Below are 9124 nucleotides of genomic sequence, written 5' to 3'. Positions count from 1 at the left end.
CGCCGCGTCCGCCCCGGGGGCGTGTGCCTGGCCCTGCAGGCACCGCCCCAGGAGCCGCGCGCGTCCCGCCCCAGAGGCCGGGGCCGAGGGGCCGGGGCGGCCTCGGGCGCGGAGGAGGGCGGGAGCCTGGCGAGGGGCCGCCCCCGCTCCACGGCCAGAGCGCGGCCTCGCACCCCGGCCCTTCGCTCCCACAGAGAGAATTAACTCTCCTCGTAGACCGTTTCAGCCCCCAAGATTTCAAAAAGCAGCTGGCAACGAAGGCTGCATACAGCTGGAGTGGATGAAGGTCCATCAAAAGTAACGGGGGGAGGGCTAAAAAAAAAAGTACTTCACCACTACTTCCAGAGCAGAAGTGGTAGAAAATACCATCACAAGGACACAGTTGTGTCGTTGAAGGGTTTTGAGGTTGTGGGGGTTTTTTTTTTTGTCTTAAATGGCTGTGGGTCCAGACTAAACAATTGTGAGAGCAGCTGCTGTGCGAGGCCTTGGGACATCTTCACACTCCTCGTGATTCCTAGCAGATCCCTCAGGGGTGTTTCTGTGCTAACAATACGGTTAGTTGCCTCTAGGCCAGGAGTGGCAAGAAGATAACATGGCCACAACATATGTAGCTTTGAATGCTGCATCTGAGATATTTCACAGTACACAGCACTTAAGGTTTCATCTTCATCTTCATGGACTTAAAGCAGAATCATTAAGATGCCAAATTCAAGACATCTAGCAAACAAGGAGGAAAAAATATTTAACTTCTGTCCAATTTTAGTCTTCACTCAGCTACATCATCAGAACAAAAATGGCACTCTGCAAGTGCAAGAGTTCTGGCAAGTACTCCAAGATGACTTTTGCACCAGGTGGTGCTGATTCATTATGATCCCAGTACGACAGACACTCAGACTCTACCACTTAAATGCCACTTATTGGAGGTAACTCTATAACAGAGAGGACAGTATAGATAATCTTACATGCATTCCTTCAGGTGTTGGGAACCCCGAGCTGTGCAGCATCAGCCAGAGGTCTCTGATCAAGGTGCAGCACGTCACACAGATCCTGCCCATGGAAAAGTTACACAGTTTTGGTCATTCAAGCTATTACAGGACTTTCTTACAAGGTGTTGTGGTTTAACCCCAGCTGGCAGCTAAGCACCGCACAGCTGTTCACTCCCTCCTCCCCCACCAGTGGCACGGGGAGGAGAATTGGGAGGGTAAGAGTGAGAAGGCTAGTGGGTTGAGATAAAGACAGTTTAAGAGGTAAAACAAAGGCCATGCACACAAGCAAACCAAAACAAGGGATTCATTCCCCACTCCCCGTGGGCAGGCGGGTGCTCAGCCATCTCCAGGACAGCTGGGCTCCATCACACGTAACGGTTACTTGGGAAGACAAGCGCCATCACCCCGAACATCCCCCCCTTCCATCTTCCTCCCCCAGCTGTATGTGCTGAGCATGATGCAACATGGTCTGGGATACCCCTGGAGTCAGCTGGGGTACAGCTGTGCCGGCTGTGTCCCCTCCCAACTCCTCGTGCACCCCTGGCCTCCTCGGTGGGGGGGTGGGGTGAGCGGCAGAAAAGGCCTTGGCTCTGTGTAAGTGCTGCTCAGTGGTAACTAAAACATCCCTGTGTTATCAACTCTGTTTTCAGCACAAACCCAAACCACAGCCCCGTACTAGCTACTGCAGAAAAAATGAACTCTCTCAGCCAAAACCAGCACACAAGGAAACAACTCTATGCATTACTTCTACTGCCAAACAGAACGGATGTTAACACAAGAAGCTCTTGCTGCATTTTCAGACAAAAGGCAGGTCACACGGGGTCTAATTGCAGGTACCAATCAGGAGCTGCCCACAGGCTCCTCTGGTACCATCAACTGGGTAAACTTGTCCCCGGCCACCAGACACACACAGACCACAAGGGGCCTGGAGGCCAGGCTGGATGGGCAGCGCAGGGCAGCACAAGCTGAGTAGGCACAGGCCTGACTTACGGTGGATCACTAATCCTCAATGTACAGTGGTCTTCTGGTCAGGATCACTACAGATGAGCAGACAGCAAAGTCCACTGTAGGAAGTACTTTTAATGTGTTAATTCATAAAATGAGCTTTCTGTATGTGGGAAATTGGAGACTAGAATCATCCACAGATTTCCGATAATTTTTATCCTTTAGTGTCTTCTCTAAGTTATACAGCAAGCAACAAAAATACTCTAGCAATGCAGAGATGTTGTAGTCTCTCAGTAGCATAGTGAATAGTCAAACACAACCTACCTTATTCACTGGGTGTATCCTAGCAGCCTTTTCCCCCTCATTTTTCTTAACCTTTTTCTCCATAGTTTATCCAGGATTTTGTAATCCACAAAATTATTTATGCTCTTTCCTCAAAATGGATGGTGTGAACTATACATGAACGTCAAAGATTAATTGAATGAAATTTGCTAATGAACCTGATTTGCTAACATTATAGCTGTTAATATTACCAGAAACATCTATCATCTTGAAATGCATTAGCATTTCTCCCAGTTTGACCACAGCTATTCCACTTAAGGAGGAAGGAGACAACTTTTGTATATGCAGATAACCTAACAAACTATTTTATTGTATTTGGTAGCTGAGCAACCACAAGGACACCAGTAAGTACAGAACATACCTATTAAAGTGTATTAATACAGTTAGGTTCTGGTAAGTGTCACTGAGGAAAAGCAATTAATCTAGTTCACACATGAATCTCCTCATGGCAGGGACTTAATTTCTGTTTTGAACAGAGTTCAGTGATTTTTGGTAGCTCATTTTTATAAAAACAATAGAGTGAAAAAAATGAAATTAAAACAAAATGCCCCACAAAATAATTGTAAAAAAAACCCCTGTGGACTTCTCTTCAGTCTTTTTGCTGGCTTCTGTTATTCCTGATTTAAACAACATGCTAAAATCCTTTGCCAGAACAGGACTTGTTTTCCACTAAGAATATAAATAGTTCCATTCAGGTCAATAGGTTAACAGTCTATGCTTAAATGTTTCATTAAAATTAGTCGTTTTCATAAGCCTCCGCTGCTCCAGCTTTTGTTAGGTTAATCAAAAGGATACCTACAAGTTATGCAGAAAGGTAGTACATGATTTTATATAAAAATATTTAAAATAGTTTCATGAGGATTTAACTAATTGAGCAAAACCAGCGAAACTGAAGTTCATATGCAGACATAAATTTGCTGTTGAACAAAACCTTTGTTTTTATACTCACCCAAAATAGCTTTAACAAAAAGTTAGAGGACTAACTGAACCCACACCCAAAGTATGAGTTATTTTAAGCAACTCTTCTGTTTTAATGTGCTAGTCTTACCAAAACTTGACATTCTAAACCTCTGAACATAAGATTGACATGTAAGCCACAGAATATTAATTAACAGTGATTACACTTCGACTTAACCATTAAGTCCTTGATAGCACTACATAAACTCTAAATTGCTTGCATGGTACAAAAGTAAGTTCTGATGCAACTTAACATACTTCTGCTTTTCGTTAAAGCTGTCTTAAGATCTCAGCAACTTTATTTTAAATCTGTGCTTATTCTGGTTTTGTTTACTCACCACGGTTAAAAACATGACTGAAGGGTGGTGAGGAGATCAGGGAGGGTAAACTGGCTCACAGACTTATAGAGTGACTCACACTTTCAGTCAGAAGCTTTAGTTAGACCCTGCTGAGGCTCAGCCTTAAGAGGTCAATCACTCTTCTCTTCCTCCTCCCTGCAGAAGCTTTGTTAGCCAAATAATAAGTATTTGTCAGGGAGCTTGGAACTAGAGGAAAGATTACACATTTGAACTGTTACTAATTTTGTTTTATGCCAGTAAGTCAGTTAAAATGCCATGAAGGAAATAATTCAGACACATCAGCAACTCAGTTTTCTGCTCATTGTTAACCTGAAGAAAATCATCCTGACCTGTGGCTAGACCAGTCATTTTCATTCTCCACAGGAAAACTAAATTGAAGCAAACAAAATTGAAGACCATTAAGCCAACTTTGTAGCAAACTGTGTTTCCAGTATCTGCCATTTCACAGTGATGTTTCAGTAGAAAATAAAACTAAAGCAAATGCCAGTGTTCCTGACCAATGTGTTAGAGTTTCTGAAGACTAGTCCCACCAGAAAACACCTCAAGGAAGCATTAGAGGACAGCGTAAAAAACAGTGAGTATATTTGACATTATACCATAACACAGTACTCAAGCCATTTGAGGAATTCGGTTTTTCTGTTATTTTAAAATACTTTAAAAAATTTTATCTCTGGCCTTATACACATGCCTCAAACATTCTCACTGAAACTATGTAGAAATTAAGCATGAAAATTATTTTATGTGAAACAGGAACAAGGAGCATTAGATGCTCAATCAGAATGGCATCAGAGTCTCCCCTACAAAAGAAAAAGTTAATCTTCCATTCATTTCTAAGACTTCTAGAGCAATCTTTGAAGTGATTCCAGCAAAGCACACCTACTTTACTATAGTTTTCTGCTATTTATACACATATACACAACACATGCATTTCTATTCAAACTTGACAAATGAAACATAATGAAGAAGAAGTACCACACAGAGCATTAAGTTACCTTTCAGTTCCTCCCTGGTAACACACATCTTTCTCTACACTTGTAGCTGATAAGGTATTTCTCACCAAGTTACAGAACTCACTGTAGAACAGAACACCACATAAACCTTACTTGAAGAAAGGAAGAGGAAATGAAATCCCAGGTGTGTACTGCAGTAACCATCTGATAACAGTGTTTTGGGATGGAAACTGGAGAAAGAAATGGTCAATGGCTAAAGCAATATAAGCAGGGTTGGTGTAGAAGACTGTCAATCAATAATGACTCAATGTCTACAAGACCAAAAGATTAAATTCCTATTTGCTAAGGCATGGAACAAATATATGGGGTGATTCTATGCTAAACATCTTAACCCCTAAGTAGGTGAGAGTGAAAAGAGGCAAGAGGAAACAGCCGCAGAAGTAGGAAGATCACCCAAGAGCAGTGGTTGGTGAGACTACTGAATGTTGGGAACAGGAGGTATTTCTCCTGCCCCCCGCCCCATCCCTATCCTGCAGAAAACCTTGCCTAAAATACTTGCATTAGTGGTACATTCTGTTGTCTGTAAATAAATAAAGGAACAAGATCTTCTCCATCAGGATGCAGGCTGAACATGCAGATCCTTTACTGTGCAAAAATGGTAGTTCACTAACAGCAGCAGCTTTTATGTCCCTTAGCCAGTTACTGCCAGATAGTAACCCTGGGGATACATACAAGATCATTAATTAGAGTTAGGCCAGTTATTCTGTTTTCATCTTCAGTCAAAGAGAGAACGTTTAGGCCAGCATGATTATTCAGATGTCATGCTAAATATTGATGCTGCGTATTAGAAGGGAGTCAAATGATTGGCAAAAGGAAGATCTTTGAAACCAAATATTCAGATTTTTTCAAGACTATCCACAATCTCAGATAATTTGAAAGCACGTACAACCTCAGATCTCTGAGCAATTTGTTAAACAGTAACAAATAGCTTCCTGTTTAATTAGGCGGAGCAATATTCTCTCCTCAGGGTACCTCCCCTTCCCCAATCCCATTATACTTTGGGAAGATAGCATCTTCATCCAATTCTAACTGTTTAAACAGAAGTGGGACCTTAATTTCCTGTGTGCTGTCCTGCCCAGTTGCTGCTTCTTCCTGCGTTCTCTCTGCAGTGTTCATTGAGATGACAACCTACAGGTCAGCTCAGCAGCCTCCCACTGGGGGAGCTTACAGCTCTCTCAGATGGTTTCCACAGTTCACTGAAAGAAGGTGAGGTTCGCGCAGGGAACAGCCCTGGTTTTGGTTCTTGCTGGCCATTGCTTTAGACCCAAATCCTCAAGTACAGCTATAGCAGTGATATTGACAGGCAGCACACATGCACAGATTTATTAAGCCTGCACACACGTTATATACCAAATCACATATATGGTGAAATCATAAGGATGCCTCTCCAAGCCTACAGACCCCAAGGGGTGGGTATGGGTGAAAAAAAAAGTCAACACTTACCTGAGCTACTGCTGGCAAGAATGCTTAATCACTACTGCAGAACAAGATAATCACAGAACAGAATCATAGAATGTTTTGGGTTGGAAGGGACCTTAAAGATCATGTATAGTCTCAACCCCCCTGCCATGGGTAGGGACACCTTCCACTAGCTCAGGTTGCCCAAAGCCCCGTCCAACCTGGCCTTGAACCCTTCCAGGGAGGGGGCAGTCACAGTTTCGCTGGGCAACCTGTGCCAGGGCCTCCCCACCCTCACAGGGAAGAATTTCTTTCTTACATCTAGTCTAAATCTACCCTCTTTCAGTTTAAAACTGTTACCCCATGTCCTATCCCTACACTCCCTGATACAGAGCCCGCCTCCCCCCCCCCCCCCCCCCCCCCCCCAGCTTTCCTGTAGCCCCTTTAGGTACTGGGAGGCCACTCTAAGGTCTCCCTGGAGCCTTCTCTTCTCCAGCTGAACACCCCCAACTCTCTCAGCCTGTCCTCACAGGAGAGGTGCTCCAGCCCCCTGAACATCTTTGCGGCCTCCTCTGGACCCACTCAAGCAGGTCCGTGTCCTTCTGATGTTGGGGGCCCCAGAGCTGGACACAGCACTGCAAGGGGGGGGTCTCACAAGAGCGGAGTAGAGGGGGAGAACCACCTCCCCTCGACTTGCTGGCCACACTGCTCTTGATGCAGCATAATGATTTCCAACAATCAGGGTTGAGTGTCATATTAGCACACAAACAATTTAAAGACAAAAATTTAGTGTACAGTTGACTGTTTTGTCCAGCAGGTGTTGCTGGAGACTACAAAACACATTAAAGACAAGGTCAAGCTGGTCAGCTTTTGGTAGGGGGTCAAACAATGCATGGCACTTTTTCCCCGCCCCCCCGACCCAGTTCAACAAGGATAGGGTGACTAAGTATACTTTTATTCATGAAACTTTTCAGGGCTAGTCTGAATAATGCAATCTATGAAATAGAAATCCTGAATTAATGAGAAAAATGGTTAAACAAACGTAGCTATTTTGAATAACACGTTTGCCACCAACTCTAATGTTTGCTTCTTAAATTGAGATACAGTTTTCTTCTTTAAGTACTGAAGCTGATCTTGTTACACCATGCTTAGCAGAATTTCTTCAACTGATAACTGACTTTCCTGTTTTGCGAGAGGCTGGTAGCTTCTTCTTCCACCTGAAAAGGTGGCTTGCTTAACTACATATAAGTTTTGCCCAAATGTGTTTGCAATAAATTAATAAGCTACCAAAATTACTGTAAAATTGTTTCTATTAAAAGAGAAAAACCCTTCAATGTCAGTAAAAATAGATACCACTTCTCACTCAGCAAGCACCTGAATCACTATTGGCCTCAGGAAAGCTTATGACCTTTTGAAATAAAATGTCACCATTGTTACTGCTCCCATAAGCTACTTAAAATACCTGAAGCTCCTTTTTAAACATTCACCTTGGCACACAGGAGAAGGTTAAAACATCCAAAGCCACTTCAGTTGCATGGTTTAGGCTGGGCATCCCTTCCATGGCAGATACAAAACCTGTGACCAACAACAGAATAGAATCACAGAATCATTTAGGTTGGAAAAGACCTAAATCAGGTTCAGCGGTGAACCTAACACTACCACGTCCACCACTAAACCATGTCCCTAAGTGCCACATCTACACATCTTTTAAATATCTCCAGGGATGGTGACTCAACCATTTCCCTGGGCAGCCTGTTCCAGTGCTTGATAAGCCTTTTGGTGAAAAACTTTTTTCCGAATATCCAATTTAAACCTCCCCTGGTGCCACTTGAGGCCATTTTCTCTTGTCCTATCGCTTGTTACTTTGGAAAAGAGACCAACACCCACCTCGCTACACCGTCCTTTCAGGTAGTTGTAGAGGGCGATGAGGTCTCCCCTGAGCCTCCTTTTCTCCAGACTAAACCCCAGTTCCCTCAGCCGCTCCTCGTACATGTGCTCCAGACCTTGCACCAGCTTCGTTGCCCTTCTGTGGACACACTCCAGCACCTCAGTGTCCTTCTTGCAGTGAGGGGCCCAAAACTGAACCCAGTATTCGAGGTGCGGCCTCACCAGTGCTGAGGACAGGGAGACGATCCCTTCCCTGTCCCTGCTGGCCACGCTATTTCTGATACAAGCCAGGATGCCATTGGCCTTCTTGGCCACCTGGGCACACTGCTGGCTCATATTCAGCCAACTGTCGACCAACACCCCCAGGACCTTTTCCACTGGGCAGGTTTCCAGCCACTCTTCCCCACGTATGTAGCATTGCATGGTGTTGTGACCTGAAAGCAGGACTCAGCCTTGTTGAACCTCATATAATTGGCCGCAGCCCATCAATCCAGCCTGTCCAGATCCCTCTGCAGAGCCTTCCTACCCTCCAGCACATCAACACTCCCATCCAGCTTGGTGTCATCTGCAAACTTACTGAGGGTTCACTCGATGCCCTCGTCCAGACCATTGATAAAGATACTCAACAGAACTGGCCCCAATACTGAGCCCTGGGGGAGACCACTTGTGACCAGCTGCCAACTGGATTTAACTCCATTCGCCAACACCCTTTGGGCCTGGCCACCCAGCCAGGTTTATACCCAGCAAACAGTACACCTCTACAAGCCCACATATCTACTGTGTACGGCTTGTTTGTGCAGCAATACCTGTACTGATGTTACATTCTGAAAATGAGTGATGCAAGAACACATAATTATCACAAGTAGATCAAATTCATTTACGCTATAGGTGAAGAAAGGCTTAAGTTTGTTGATTCCCCCACCAATTGATATTTATGACTGTTTAGAAGTATGCTTTAAGAGATATCTTATTTAGTGTAGATTAACATTAAAATGCTGCAACAAAACCATGAGATATTCTCTCACAAACCAGTCAGGACTATCATACAAAGTAAAAACTTAAAGGTATTCCAGTCTATCAGTTTTTACTGATGGAAACTGCGTAATTCAGAGAACAGTTACCTAAACCAAGCCTCTGATTTTCACTGTCGTATACGGATAGCACTGAGACCTCTTACAAATACAGACATTTAGCAGTTTTCATTTGCTAAATGCAAAGTTAAATTTTATGGTAGTCCATT

This window comes from Strix aluco, chromosome 16 (genome assembly GCF_031877795.1).
Source record: "Strix aluco isolate bStrAlu1 chromosome 16, bStrAlu1.hap1, whole genome shotgun sequence".
Lineage (NCBI taxonomy): Eukaryota > Metazoa > Chordata > Aves > Strigiformes > Strigidae > Strix > Strix aluco.
Note: the sequence above shows the minus strand (reverse complement) of the source record.